This window comes from Oryctolagus cuniculus, chromosome 17 (assembly GCF_051225735.1).
Source record: "Oryctolagus cuniculus isolate XC-2025 breed Fujian yellow rabbit chromosome 17, ASM5122573v1, whole genome shotgun sequence".
NCBI lineage: Eukaryota > Metazoa > Chordata > Mammalia > Lagomorpha > Leporidae > Oryctolagus > Oryctolagus cuniculus.
Genome location: NC_142883.1, coordinates 65,799,033 through 65,814,803, shown reverse-complemented (window position 1 = coordinate 65,814,803; position 15,771 = coordinate 65,799,033). Strand labels below are relative to the sequence as shown.

General features: G+C 42.1%; 1 long non-coding RNA gene across 1 annotated transcript in view; it reads right to left on the bottom strand.

Annotated features, from left to right (window-relative positions):
- The window catches only part of LOC103346780 (uncharacterized), a 97,811-nt gene that overhangs the window by 40,795 nt on the left and 41,245 nt on the right, over nt 1-15,771 (bottom strand). The window contains exons 4-7 of the long non-coding RNA XR_016223707.1: nt 5,108-5,182; nt 2,706-2,745; nt 1,759-1,958; nt 735-808 (exon numbers count right to left, since the gene is read on the bottom strand). This is a non-coding gene — a long non-coding RNA (uncharacterized LOC103346780). The remainder of the gene's footprint in view (nt 1-734; nt 809-1,758; nt 1,959-2,705; nt 2,746-5,107; nt 5,183-15,771) is intronic.

Sequence of the window (15,771 nt, the reverse complement as noted above, 5' to 3'; positions counted from 1 at the left end):
TAAATCCCAAAGCATTAAAATTACTTGGACAGAGGCTGCATGTTGGGCCTGCTGACCCAGGTAGATGCACAAGCAGGGAGGCTAATTTAGGTCCCAGCACTTGAGGGTTAAGAGTGTCAGTGCAGCTAAAGGAGGTGGTTGGGGACTGCACTGCCCATGTACAAGGCCAGGAAAGGTTAGGAACCAGAGCCTTCTTCAGTGCAGCTCCTTTCTGAGGTTTCCAGATGTCTCCTGGATCATCAATAACAGGTCACAACCTGTATGGTGGGGCCAGTGCTGTGATACAGTGGGCTAAGCTGCCACCTGCAATGCCCGCATATCATATGCGTGCTGATTTGAGTCCCAGCTGTTCCACTTCCAATCCAGTTCCCTGCTAACGTGCCTGGGAAAGCAGAAGATGGCCCAAGAAGATGGTCCCTGCATCCATGTGGGAGACCCAGATGAAGCTCCTGGCTCCTGGCCTTGGCCTGGCTGCTGGAGCAATGTGGGGAGTGTACCAGCAGATGGTCTCTCTCTCTCTTTCTCTCACTGCCTTTCCATTTTTCTCTGTCTTTTTTTCTCTCTCACTCTCACTGCCTTGCAAATAAAATAAGTAAATGTTTAGAAAAAACCCGTATGTTGCCCCTAGTGAAAACAACCCTCTTGTGGTAATACTTAGTTATGTGCATTTGTGTAAATGGGCAGAAAAATTGAAGGAACCTCTAAGGTACACACATAACTGCATAAATACTCACATGAGTCTAGATATAGAGAAAGTTGTCCCTTTACTTGCATGGATATATCCTTGGGTCCAGGATGCTTCAACATCCTAAGAGGAAGGAATCTATTAATACCATAGTTTCTAGAAATGTATACACACAAAATATGTACACACATTATATAATAATATAGCTAGGAATAAACCTACAATTCCTAAATATATGAGTTTATAACAAGAAACTATACACATATACTAAATACACATGAAATGCAAGGAACACACACAATCTCACACTCATCACACATACACACACACAGTAATCTTTATGTCAGGCAACACTGGGCCCACCACACACCTGATAGAGATCATGGGGGCATAAACACCCAGAGAGTCCCTCTGCTCCCAGACACAAGGGACCCTGGCAGACACCAATCACCAGGTCCATATCACTGAGACAACTGACACCAGGTTTGTCACTCTCAGTGTGGAACTGGCTACTCTTCCCAAAACTGTCCACTGGAAGGAATGAATCCTCTCAGTAACCTATCAGGTGTTCAGGTTCTCAGGTGCCACAGGGGTGGCTGCAGCTGGGTCCCTCCCTGGAGAACATTCCCTCATTCTGTGTTCTGAGGTGACCATGGCAGCAGTGCATGTAGGCATGAGCTCAGATGTCTAAAGGAGAACTCAGCCTGGCTGCCAGTGGAGAGTGGGTGTTTGGGGACTTTACAGAGCCAAGGAAAGGCCCCATTCACTGAAGGCTACACAGGGTGAAAGGCCCTTGGAGTCTGTCAGGATTTTTCCCTGAAACAGTCCTGATTCCATAACAACTTCATAGCCTGACCTGATGTCCACCCATTATACCCTTCATTGATAGATACTTTTGTCAAGTAAATCTGGCTAAAATATGAAGTGAGACAGTGAAGAATCACCCGCCTGAGAACATCCTGGAAAACGAGAGCTTCTCTGCTGCTATTTCCCTCCTCAGGCATCAGCGCCCAGTCAGGAGCCTCAGGTTGCAAGGAAAGGAACCAAGGGTGTGCTCTTCAGGAGGGACGCACCTTCGGCAGGAACAGCACAGCCAAGGGGCTTTTGGGCACCACCTCCAGGCCGCTTGCCCACGGTGCAGGACGCTCACAATTGTTGACTTTTTGCCTGCTGCCCCCCTGCTGGACGCCAGATGAATCGCTGCTCATCAGTAGTCACAGATTTCAGGTCCTGGCTTCCCAATTACCCAAGGAGTTGGGGAGCAGTGAGTAACCTGTGCATGCGTCATTGCAGATGGAGACCAAAAGAAGCAAAGACACTGTTAGTGTGTCAGTGCCTCCTGATGTGCTTTACACCTGCAGAGAACAACTGGAATTCAAATGTTACCAAATGCCATTTACTGGACCACACAAAAATAGTCACAGGTCTAGCAAAATATGTACAAAAGTTATCTCCAAAAAGCTACAAAATACAAGGTAGCTTTTATGATCTATAAACTGAGTTTGAAAATATCTCTGCTTTTCTCCTCAACCTGATCTGTAGGGCATCCCCAGATTTCTCCAGAACTGTCTGATACTGACACATTTATATACACCTAGAATTCCAGACCTTCTGGGGCCAAGACAGACCAATGTCACTGGGTTAGAGGTCAAGGGTTGGGCCTTCCCAAATGGATGCATGAGGTGTGACTAATGTGAGCTCTTCCACTGTTGGATTGAGGTATGTCCCAACCACTGGAGGAAACTATGGACACAAACTACCCATGCACAAGGCCAAGAGCCAGTTTTACATCTATGGCTGCAGTCAGCCAAAAGTCCCTACAATCTCAGTAGGGCCGTAGTTCACCAATGGGAGGTTAAAGCTTGTATTATGTCCATAGCAAAAATGACAATCTTAGACAAATACTTACCTATATCCACACAGGGAAATGTAAGAAAATATTGAGTGAATCCTTAAAGACATATATTTAACTGCATAAATACTTAGATATGTCTATAAAATATAAATAAATTTCCTTTACCTATATAGCTGTAATTTCACATCTGGGAGACTTCGACATTCTAAGAGGGAAGAAATGTTACTGTCATTATTTGCAGAAATGTCTACTTACACACAACATGTATCAATATATTTACTTATATATACAAAGACATATCAAAAATAATACAAACAGGAATAAACCTATGACTGCCAAATACACAAGTTTATAAGTGTACAAATACAAATGAATTAATAATATACACAACACAGAGACACTTAATCACTGTCTACTGGGACAAGCATGGCATCATAAGCATCAAGGCTTCCTTTGGGAAGTGGCATTATGTTCTTAAACTGTGTGTATGAAATACACAAAATTTGTTCCATTTATATAAATTTTAAAAATTTAAAAATACTTTAAAAACATGTAAACTGCCAATTCCGTGGCTCACTAGGATAATCCTCTGCCTGTGGCACTGGAACAACGGCTTCTAGTCCTTATCGGGGCACCGGATTCTGTCCCAGTTACTCCTCTTCCAGTCCAGCTCTCTGCTGTGGCCCAGGAGTATAGTGGAGGATGGCCCAGGTGCTTGGGCCCTGCACCCCATGGGAGACCAGGAGAAGCACCTGGCTCCTGGCTTCGGATTGGGGAAGCGCGCTGGCTGTAATGCACCAGCCGTAGCAGCCACTTTGGGGGTGAACCAACGGAAAAAGGAAGACCTTTCTCTCTGTCTCTCACTGTCTAACTCTGCCTGTCAAAAAAAACATGTAATCTAACACACACATATTTAATATATTTGTCCTTGGGCTACTGGATCCTCTACTCCCCTACTAGCAAGCTTGGGGCATAGACACCCAAGCAGCTCTTAGCTAACACCAATCACTAAGACCTTGTCACTGAACCTGCCCTGACTACAGGAACCTCACTCTTAATGAGGAGCTGGCCACTGGCCATTCATTCCAAAGATATTCACCAGAGGGAAAATAATTTGAATTACCCTTGGGGCTCAGAGACTTGGGTGCCAATGCGGGTGGCTGGAGCTGGCTGACTTCATTCTGGGTTCTGAAGTTACCCTGGAGGCAGTACACATGTGCACCAGGTAAGGTGGCAGCCCTGTGGGGCTGGACAGCAAGGTGGGAATCTGGAGACTTCCCAGGGACATGGAAAAGCCCCAGACCTGGAATGTTATATCCTAAATCTTCTAGGTGGGCTCATTGTTTTTCCTTGTCTCTGCCTTTTATGTCAGTAGGAATAAGTAGGAGAATGCTAGTATAAAATTCTTCTTTTGTCTTACGCCTGGAAACTGATACATTTCTAAGATGCCCTTAATGTATTTATAATCTTGGAGAAAGAAAAAAGCAGTTCAGCTAACAGATTGGGGACAGAACAAAAACAGCAAAAAACTACTTGCTATTCCTAAACATGTGTTGAAACTCTTCACTCTGCACCCCAAGAGCATGGGCATCACGCTCATTCCATTCTCCTTCTCTCCTTGCACCCTTTTTAAAGACTTACTAATTTCAAAGGCACAGTTACAGAGCTGGAGAGGGAGACATATAGAGAAAGAGATCTTCTGTGTGCTGGTTCACACAGGGCCAGCACTGAAGCACAGTCAGTTAATCTGCACCCTGGCTTTCCATATGGGCTCTGGTTCAAGTCCCAGTTGTTCCACTTCTGATCCAGCTCCTTTCTAAGGCACCTGGGAAAGCAGTGGATAATGGTCCAAGTCTTCGGGTCCCTGCACCCACATGGGAGATCCAGAAAAAGCTCCTGGCACCTAGCTACAGATTGGCCCAGCTCTGGCCATTGCAGCCATTTGGGGAAACAACCAGCAGATGGAGGACCTTTCTCTCTGTGTCTCCCTCTCTCTGTAACTTTGACCCTCAAATAAATAAATAAGTAAATCATTTTTTTTGACAGGCAGAGTGGACAGTGAGAGAGACAGAGAGAAAGGTCTTCTTTGCTGCTGGTTCACCCTCCAACAGCAGCTGCAGCCCGTGCGCTGCAGCCAGCGCATCATGCTGATCTGAAGCCAGGAGCCAGGTGCTTCTCCTGGTCTCCCATGCGGGTGCAGGGCCCACGCACTTGGGCCATCCTCCACTGCACCCCCGGGCCATAGCAGAGAGCTGGCCTGAAAGAGGGGCAACCAGGACAGAATCCAGTGCCCTGACTGGGACTAGAACCCAGTATGCCGGTGCTGCAGGTGGAGGATTAGCCTATTGAGCCACGGCACTGGCCATAAATAAGTATATCTTTTTTTAAAAAAAATTACCATGTATCAATAAACAACTTGTCTTCTGCTTCCTTCATGCTTCTGAGTCCATCCTTTGGGAGGGCTCAGGTGGGCTTGTTTCTCATCCAGTGCAATACACACTCACTGGTTTCTATCAAACACTTAGAGCTAAATGGTGTTTGTGGTAGAAGGAATGACTTAAGCTTACCTGTTTGATGAGGGCTACAGGTTTTGAACAATACAGTCAACTCTCCATAGCTGCAGGTTCTGCCTCTGTAGGTTTCTAATATTTATAATATTAGAAAAATAATATTCTAATATTCTGATATAAATACTAACATTTATACATTGTATATTTGTTACTTATATTCAATATATCTTCGTATATGTGATTACATACATTAGTATCGGTATATTAATCACTATAACTTCTAAGTAAAGAAAATGAATTACAGTAAGCATTATTTTACAAAAGCAAGCCGCACACTATCATCCATCCAACCGCTAACTGCGACCATGTACCCGGTTAATCAGCCCCAACTGTAACCTTCTGAGCGTCCGTTGGTCCCCCACTCTCCACCCCCACCTCCCCCTCCAGACCCGCCGCTTGGCTAACCTCATTAGACGATATAAAAGTGGACGATGGGGGGCGCTTGACAATTGGCGCTAACGCACATGGGACAGAGCTGACCAACTGACAGGAGCTCAAAGGTGCACGGACCTGGACCACGTCCACCTCGCTCAACAAGTAGGGGACATCCCGCGAGGCCCTGGTCATCTGCCTTGGAGCTCTCTCCAGCGCAACTGCCCCCAACTGCACGAGGGCCGGCTCCCTGAGGGGGCACCTCCCTCGTGACCTCGGCCACGCGGGCCAGTCCCCGGGTCTGAGCTGGATCTCACCAGAGCAGCCTGTCAGGGGCGCCTAGAGCCGCGTAGCCTCATGGACCAGAAAGTCCTGTGGGCGGGCGGCCTGGGCTGTGGAACTGAGCCCTAGAGGGACTCGCACAACTGATGTGATCCTGTCAGAAGGTATTTTGGGCTTTAGCTCAGAAGAGAGGAAATGACTGATAACCTTGACTACACAAAGTTTAAACAAAATCCACAGGCAAGATAAAAAGACAGCAAAATTGATGTGAGAAACATTCCTTCCAATGACTTGGCATTAAGGATTTTGTTTAACCATTACATACTGCCTTATAAACATGTACAATTTGCATGTGGTTTTTATTTTTTCTTTTAAAAATTTATTCACTTGAAAGCCAGAATTACAAAGCAGTACAGTGAGATAGAGTTTCTATCTGCCAGTTCACTCCCAAAACGGCTGCTACAAGTCAAGCCTGGGCCAGTGCAAAGCCAGGAGTTTAATCCAGTGTCCCAAGTGAGTGGCAGGGGCCCAAGCATTTGGGCCATCTTGCTCTGCTTTTCTTAGGCCATTAGCAGAAATCTGGATTGAGAGTGGAGCAGCAAGGATGTTAACCAGCACCAATATGGGATGCCCCGCATTGCAGCTGGCGGTTTGACCCACCATGCCATACATTTATAGGAAAGTATATTGATTTCAGCATTATATATTATAATAACCAAAAACTGAGGCAAAGGAAAAACAGGCATTCTGTAGGAACAGCCAGATTAAATAAATTCTAATGCATCTGTACAGCTTATTACTATGACTTTGCAGCTTATTTTTAGTGGGGTAAATATTGTTCATGCAATGTTGAATAAAAGTACAAATTACAGGGGCTGGAGCAGTGGCGTTGTAGACTAAGCCTGTGCCTATGGCGCCAGTTCATAGCCCCACTGATCCTCTTCCAATCCAGTTCCCTGTTTAAGGGCTGGGAAAGCAGTGGAAAACAACTGAAGTGCTTAGGTTCCTGCAGCTGCACTGGAGACCAGAAGAAGCTCTTGGCTCCAGGCTGTGGGTAGGCTTACCTCTGGCCGTTTTGGGTATTTGGTGAGTGAACCAATGGATAAGATCTTTCTCTCTGTCTCTTCTCTCTCTAACACTGCCTGTCAAATAAACAAAATCTTTAAAAAAATGAAAATATACATTTATCTCTTCAGAAAACAAAGGAATAAAATTACAAAAACAACAGAAATTTTATAAACATAAAAATTAAATTGCAAGCTACTGAACACTAGCCAATTGAAAAAATAAAACAGGAAATCAGGAAGTGTCTTGAAAGAAATGAGAATGCAAATATAACATATCAAAATCTGTGGAATATAGAAAAAGCAGTGTTAAGAACATAGTTTATAGCAATAGAGCTTATACCAGAAAAACAAAAGAATGTCAAATTAACAATGTAATGATGGAAATCAAGGGCTTAGAAAACAATGACAAACCAAACCCAAAATTACCAGGAGGCAAGAAATGACATCAGAGCAGAAATTAACGAAACTGTAACAAAAATAAAAGAGCAACAAAATGAAAAGGTTTTTTTTTAAGAAACAAAATAGGCAAACCTTTAGACAAACTAACAAAAAGAAAAACTAAAATAATAAGAGATAAAAGATGTTACAACTGACACTACACAAATACAGAGGATCATAAGCAACCACTATGAACAGCTAAATGCTAACAACCTTGAAGAAATGGATAAATCCCTGGATATATATGACCTACCAAGATTGTAGTAAGGAGATATAAAAAATCTGAACAGACATATGGCAAGCAATGAGCTGAAGGAGGAATGTAAGAACTTACATGAGTGAAACTTTCAAGATCTGAACGTTTTAATATTGAATTCTCCAAAATATTTAAAGAGGGACCAATACAATATATATTTACAAAACAATACAATGCAATATACAAAATATTTAAAGAGGGACCAATACAATATTATTCCAAAAATACTGAAAAGAAAGGCACTCTGTCAAACCCCTTATATGAGGCCAATATTATTCTGATACCAGATCTAAACAAAGACACAACATAAAAAGCAAACTACAGATCAATAGTCTTGATGAACATAGATGCAATAAATTCCAACACCATATTAGCAAACTAAATCCAGCACTACATATAAAAGATGATCCATGGGGCTGGCACTGTGGCATAGCAAGTAAAGCTGCTGACTACAGTGCCAGAATCCCATATGGGTGCCAGTTTGAGTCCCAGCTTCTCTAATTTCAATCCAGCTCTGTGCTATGGCCTGGAAAAGCAGTAGAAGATGGCTCAGTCCTTGGGCACCTGAACCTGCTTGGGAGACCCAGGGTAAGCTCCTGGCTCCTGGCTTCGGATCAGTGCAGCTCCGGCCATTGTGGCCAGTTGGGGAGTGGACCAGCACATGGAAGACCTCTCTCTTTCTCTGCCCCTCTCTCTCTCTGTAATTCTGATTTTCAAATAAATAAATCTTTTTTAAAAAAAGATCATACATCATATTCAAGAGAGATTATCCAAGAGATCAAAGAGTGGTTCAACATTTGGAAATCAATAAGCATCCTAAGTCAGACCAACAGAATGAAGAACAAAAACCATGCACAATCCACTGAAAGAGATGCAGAGAAAGTATTTAATAAGATTCAACGCCCCTTCATAATAAGTATTCTTAACAAACTAGGTATACAAGAGACATCCCTGAAAATGATAAAGGCAACAGATTACAGTCTAACAGCAAATTTCATATTAAATGTGGAAAACCTGAACGCATTTCTCTAAAATACGGAACAAGACAAGGCCATTCATTTTCACCACTCTTACTCAATATAAAAAAATAAAGGCCATAAAAACCAGAAAAGAGGAATCAAAATATCCATGTTTGTGGATGACATGGTATTGTACGTAGAAAATTCCAAAAATCAGTTACAACTGGAGAAGCAATATCGTAAAGTCACAGGCTACAAAGTCAACATAAAAGAGAGAATTTTTATACACCAATAATGATCTTGCTGAAAGAAAAATCAAGGAAAGAATCCCTTTCATAAAATGTACAAAAATTTATTTAGGATGAAATTCAATGAGAGCTCTTTACAATGAAAAGTATAAAAGTATATGATGAAAAAAATGGTGAAAGAATCAAAAAAATTAAGATATTCTTTGCTCAGAGATTGAAGCATTAATGGCATTAAAATGTACACACACCTGAATGAATCTATAGGTTCAGTGTGAACCATATGAGCATATCAATGGCATTTTATACAGAATTAGAAAAACGTATCCTACACTATGGAACCACAGAATGCAAACAAGTCAGGAAGTCCAGATTCCCCCAAGATCAAGCTGGAATCTCAATACTTGATTTCAAAGCACACTGCAAAGGCATAGTAACTAAGACAGCATTGTACTGGCATCAAAATGGACTCATAAATCAACAGAACAGAATAGAGAATCCAGAAATTCATCCATGTACATACAGTCAACTGATTTTTGACAAAATTGCCAAGAACATACATTAGTGAAAGGTTGTTTCTTCCAATAAATGGTGCTGGGAAAACTGGACATGAAAATTAGATCCCTACCTCTCACGATATACAAAATAAACTCAAGATAGATCAAGCACCTAAGTGGAAGATGTCGAACTATAAAATGGATACAAGAAACCCTAGAGGGAGTACTTCAGGACATTGATATAGACGATGATTTTTCAGACAAGACCTCAAAATCACAGGCAACAGAAGCAAAACTAGACAAATGGTATTGTATCAAACTCCGGAGCTTCTGCACAGTAAGAAAACAATCATTAGCGTGAATGTACACCCATCAGAATGGGAGAAAATATCTAAGTTCCTTACCTGACAAAGGACTAACATGCAGAATGATGGATGGTCCTTGATGCATTGTGATTTGGCTTATGCATTTGCAACTTGATGGTTTGTGACAGTGTAACCACACAACCAAGCTGATTTTCATTTCAGTCTAGTTTTCAATAAATTACATGAACTGGTCAGCATGTCTGGACTAACCACATTTAGGTTAAGATGATTTTGCCCAGATAGGATAATGGGAGAGTTCTGCAGATGTTTAAGGCAAGCTAGAAGAAGCTCCAGTTGTTGCTGGGTTAGACATATTAAATATATTCATTTTCAGCTTTGATGTGCTCATTGGAACATCACTCCATTGTAAGTTGAGGGGCATCTCTATATTGAAAGTGGCCTAGTGCTGTTCCAAAGCTGGCCGTGTTCATGCTGCTTGCCCAGGCAACTGGGGCTTCTGGGCCAGCCAGTTGGGCCCTGCAGGCTTGGCTGGGAAACTTCTGTGAGCACATGGCTATAGCTCGGCACAGTACTGGGGAGGAACAGCAAACTTTGTGGACTAGATTTATTTTCAAAGATTTCTCTATTTATATGGAAGGAAGGGTTACAGAGAGGCAGAGGCAGAGAGAGATAGGTCTTCTATCAGCTGGTTCACTCCCCAGATGGCTGCAACATCTGAAGCTGTGCTGATCTGAAGCCAGGAGCCAGGAGCTTCCTGCAGGTCTCCCACGTGGGTACAGGGGCCCAAGGGTTTGGGCTGTTTTCTACTTTCCCAGGGCATAGCAAAGAGTGGGATTAGAAGTGGAACAGCCAGGAATTGAACCGGTGCCCATATGGGATGCCAACACTGCAGGCAACAGCTTTACCCACTATGCCACAGGGCCGGCCTCATGGACTAGATTTTAATCAGCAGCCCAGATGAACTTTAATAAACCAGCCTGACATTTGTAGCCTCTCAAGATCCATACACACGAATCCTTTAATCAACACCAATTTGTGTCCAGACTTTTTATGGTTTGTGAAGTCTGAGCAATGCTCTGGTTATGGAAATGCAAAGGACTTAATTATTTTCCCCAATTATTTTGTCAACTGAAAAGAGAACCAGGCATAGCACAGTCATGGGAAGAAATTCAAGTTTATGGAAGATCCTCCTATATGAACGCCCAGTCTGCACAATCTGGAAGCTAGAAGCTGAAGGCACCATTTATCATCTTGCCAGTATTTCATTTGTAGATCAGACTGATAGTTTCTGCATTACATTTTCCCCTTTGAGTTCCTGGATTCTCTGCGTGGTATTCACGGAGACCCACAGAGGAAGGCATTTTTCAGGTAATCCTAATGGCAAAAACTGACTGTTGATATGTGTCTTGGAGGACAAGGAAATTATATTTGCTCTTTGCTCAGCATCATTATGCCTCCTACCCATTTTCAGTTTTAATTGGCAGTGACACAGCGGAAGTAGAAGATGGTCCAAGGTCCTGAGTCCCTGCACCTGTGTGGCAGACCTGAAAGAAGCTCCTGGCTCCTGGCTCCTGGCTTTGGATCAGCTCAGCTCTGGCCATTGCAGTCATTTGGGGAGTGAACCAATGGAATGGAAGACCTCTCTCTCTCTGGCTCTGCCTTTCTCTGCAACAATTTCAAATAAATACAATAAATCTTTAAAAAGACTCTTGTCATCATTCCCCAAGTAAACCACAAAATAGAGAAAACTGAGGTAATAGTTTTATAAATCAAGTTCAGAGGCAAGATGCCATTGCCAGATGTTTTATGCCTCTCACATCCAGTATTGCAAATAAATTATACAAATGTTAAATTATACACATGTTAAAGAAAAGAAAAAAGAAAGGAATCTGTGCTCATGGCTGATTTAAACATGTTTATTGGTGTCTCTCCTCCCTGTGAACCAGAGCTGCTCCTGGGTTTGCTCATCACTGTCACATGGTGTGGAAGGCACTCTGTGGGACTTCCAGAGTTCTGTCTGGAAATGCCATGAGCCTCTGCCAGGTCACTGGTGTCACTCATCTGTGGAGCCCTTGACCAGCAGATCAGCACTTTGCATGCCCCAGGGCTCCCCTGATGTAGGAAACCTAGGTCTCATGGGAAGTTTCATGTAGCCCTCAGCCTGAATCCAAGCTCCACTGCTTGTCTTGAGTGACGCCATCTCCAGACAACTCCAACTCCCCACTGTGGATTCAGTCCCAGCCACTAACTCTTCCCTCAGACCTCAGACATCAACAAGCAGATGTGGGCCATCATCACCATGTGACCTTTGAATTTCTCTCCCTTTTGGCCATGAGAAAAATAACATGATGATTACATATATTTTATTTATATATATTTATACATTATATATGCTTACACTTATATAAGCACATGTATAATTTTATGTATTATATTTATATTAAACTATATATAATTTATTATATTTATTGCATTTAATCTTATCAAATTTTGTTTGAAAGAAAATTCCATGTTAACAACAAGAGAAACAACATAGGTGTAGTAGAGGTAAAAGGTACAAAACATGTATGAGAAATCTGCCTTTCCTTCCTTCCCTCTGTCACAACCTGCGAGGCCTGGCTTCTGGAAGAAACTTCTGTAACACTGCTGCATAACCTTCAATATCGAACCATCCAAAACCAGGCAGCACTGACACTGTGGTGGGCTTCATTCTAGGGCTTGGCCTGCATTTATCCCATCTCTGTCCATGTATGCACCGTGTGATGAACAAATCAGATCCTTCAACATTGTCTTTAAACATTTGAAACAATCTGAGATGAATCCTTAAAACTGCCTATATTTGCTTACTATGGTATGATAGATCAATACATGTGGACAACAGATACTCATTGAATCAAGGTAAAATTTTCTTCTCTGAAGAGGAAACCTTTGGTCTCTGCTTTTCTATTTGCTCACAAAATGAAGATTATTGTGAACTGCAGCAAACTACACCATGCTGAGCACACAAGAAATTATTCCTTCTACTCAGTCACTGCCTCTTTCTCTATCTCTCTCTTTATCTCTCTGTCCACACTTGCCCTATCCCTCCCACCCTCACACAAAACTTTTCTCTCAAGCTGCAGACCCCTACAAGTCTCCATTTTGAACAACAGCATACTGCCTCTTCCTTCCCTCCCCTGTCCACCCACCCGCTCTGCTGAGTAACCTCTGAAGAAAAAGCAGCGCCCTCTGTGATGATGCAGGTTTTTGCACATCAGTATTTCCCATTTATGAATTCTAGAAAGCTAGGTGGAACAGTGCTATGTGTGATATAGTCTGAGTGTGTTGCAAAATGTTTCTGTGTTGGAAGCTTGGTCCCTAGTTCAGCGATTTTGGGAGGAACAGGAAATTTTAAGAGGTGTGAAGTAATTAGGTCACTGTGGGCTGTCATTGAAGGCGATTAATGTAGCTCTCATGGGACCTAGGAAGTTTTCACCAGAAACCTGTCTTAAAGAGAATTGACCTTCATCCTCTCAGGGCTCCTGACTCTATGGTTGGCCATATCACATGTGCTCCCCAATCTGAACATGGTCTTTTAGGCTGTGGTGTGTGTGTGTGTGTGTGTGTGTGTGAGAGAGAGAGAGAGAGAGAGAGAGAGGGAGGGAGGGAGAGAGAGACTGTATGTGTGTGTATGTACTAAGTAAGCATCTTAAAATTATTATAGAGGCAGAGTGACAGAGAGATGGAGAGGGGAGAAGGGGAGGGGGACAGATGGAGAGGGTGACAGAGAGGAGGTAGGGAGGAATGGACAGACAGCACTCCCACTGATTCACTACAAAATGCCCACAACAGCTTGCACACAGGCCAAAGCTGGGAGCCAGGAACACAATTCAGATCTCTCAGGAGGGTGGCAGTAACATTATTTTTGAGCCATCCCAGTGGACTCCCAAGGCCTACTCTAGGAGGGTTCTTCAGTCGTGAGACACATCCAGGTAGCAAATGCAGGAACCTCCAATAAGGGACATGGGCATCTCAACCAGCCTCTGAATTCCTTGGCCAAACTTATGCCATGAGCCTCTTTTACATACACTTTTTGAAGTTGTAAAATAGTTGCCCTATTTGTTTGAATGGCCTAGAGACAAGGAGACACAGTCCATCAGACAAGATATAGACAACAATCAAATCATTAGATGTCAGTTTAGCTGGATATACACAGTTGTTTTTTTTTTTTTTGTACTCTATATATTAACTACAACCAATCAGAGAAAGCACATGTCTTCAGGGGTCTGGCTTCTTTCATTAGCATAATGGTCTCCAGTTGCACCCATTTTGTTGCAAAAGAGAGAATTTCATTCTTTTTTATAGATGAGTATGTATATATGTACCATATTTTCTTTAATTAGTCACCAGTTGATGGAAATCTGGGTTGATTCCCTACCTTGGCTATTGTGAATTGAGCTGTTATAAACAGGGGACTACAGATAATTCTTTCATATGCTTATTACATTTCCTTTGGGCGTTTTCCCAGAAATTGGATGGGTGGATCATATGATAGATCTATTTTCTGAGGAATCTCTAGACTGGCTTCCACAATGGTTATACTAGCTTACATTCCCACCAGAAGTGTATTTAGGGTACCTTTTTCTCCACATTAGCAGGGTCTAGAGATGGATTTTTATTATCAGAAAATGAAAGTATGGACCTGGCACTGTGGTGTAGCGGATAAAGCTGTTGCCTGAAGTGCTGGCATCCTATATGGGTGCTGGTTGGAGTCCCTACTGCTCCACTTCTGATCTAGCTCTCTGCTTTATCCTAGGAAAGCAGTGGAAGATGGCCCAAGTGCTCAGGACCCTGCACCCACATGGGAGAGCAGGAAGAAGCTCAAGTCTCCTGGCTTTGGTTCGGTTCAACTCAGGCTACTGTGGCCAGATGGGGAGTAAAGCAGCAAATGGAAGACCTCTCTCTCTCTCTGTGTCTCTCCATCTCTGTCTCTGTCTCTCTCTCCCTGCCTCCTTTCTTCCCTCTCTGTAATTCTGACTTTCAAATAAGTAAATAAAACTTTTTTTTAAAAAAGCCATAAAACTATAAGAGAAGCTGCTTCTGCATGTGGTAAGAAAATGATAATGGTATTGTAAAAAAGATGAAACTCTGAAAATACAGAATAGCAAAGAAAAATAAGTATTTCAAAATGAAATTTAGACTAAATAATCTAAGATTTGAATTACTTGATAGAAAAAATGATAATCAGCTTTAACACTTTTTTAGAGGTTTATTTATTTAAAAGGCAGAGTTACAGAGAGAGAGACACAGAGAAAAAAATCTTCAGTCTGCTGGTTCACTCCCCAAATGGCTGCAACACCCAGGGCTGAGCTAGGCTGAAGCCAGGAGCTTCATCCAAGTCTCTCATGGTACTTGGATCCAGGGATCCTAGGTACTTGGGCCATCTTCCACTGCTTTCTCAGATGCATTGGCAGGCAGCTGGATTGGAAGCAGTGCAGCCAGGATTAGAACTAGCAACCCTAGGGATTCTTGCATTGCAGGCCATGGCACAACCCACTATACCATGTAGCCCCCAAAGGCAACTGATCAATACTTAAAATAACTAAGTTTCTCTCTCAAATATGTGAAGTAACTTGATTTAAACAAATATACATAGTACTAGCCCAAACCAATAACATTTCTCTACACCAAATGATGAACTTTCTTAAACAAACAAAAGAATTTAGACCAACTGCACTTAGCAATTACCATAAGAAAATAAATAAATAAATAATAGGTAAGTAAATAATTAGGGATAAATTTAACCAAGGAAGTGAAAGACTTATACCCCCAAAATTATAAACATTAATAAAAGCAACTGAAGAGAGCACAGATAGATGAAAAGATATCCCATGTTCGTGGATTACAAGAATATTGATGAAGTAATATTACTTGAACTAATCTGTTAAACAATAACCATCAAATTTCCAACATCAACTTCCTTTTTGTAAATAATTTTTATTTATATAAGGTGAACAAATTTCATGTGTTGCCTACATACATATTTAGGAGCACAGTGATATTTTTCACCCTCCCTCTGACCCACACTCCCACCCTCATCATTTTTCATATATAGAAAAAAATCCTAAAATTAATATGGAACAAGAAAAACAAATAGTCCAGTGAAATGAATCATAAGCAAAAAGAACAAAGCTAGGACATCGCATTACCTTATGTCTAACTATACTACATGCAATAGTA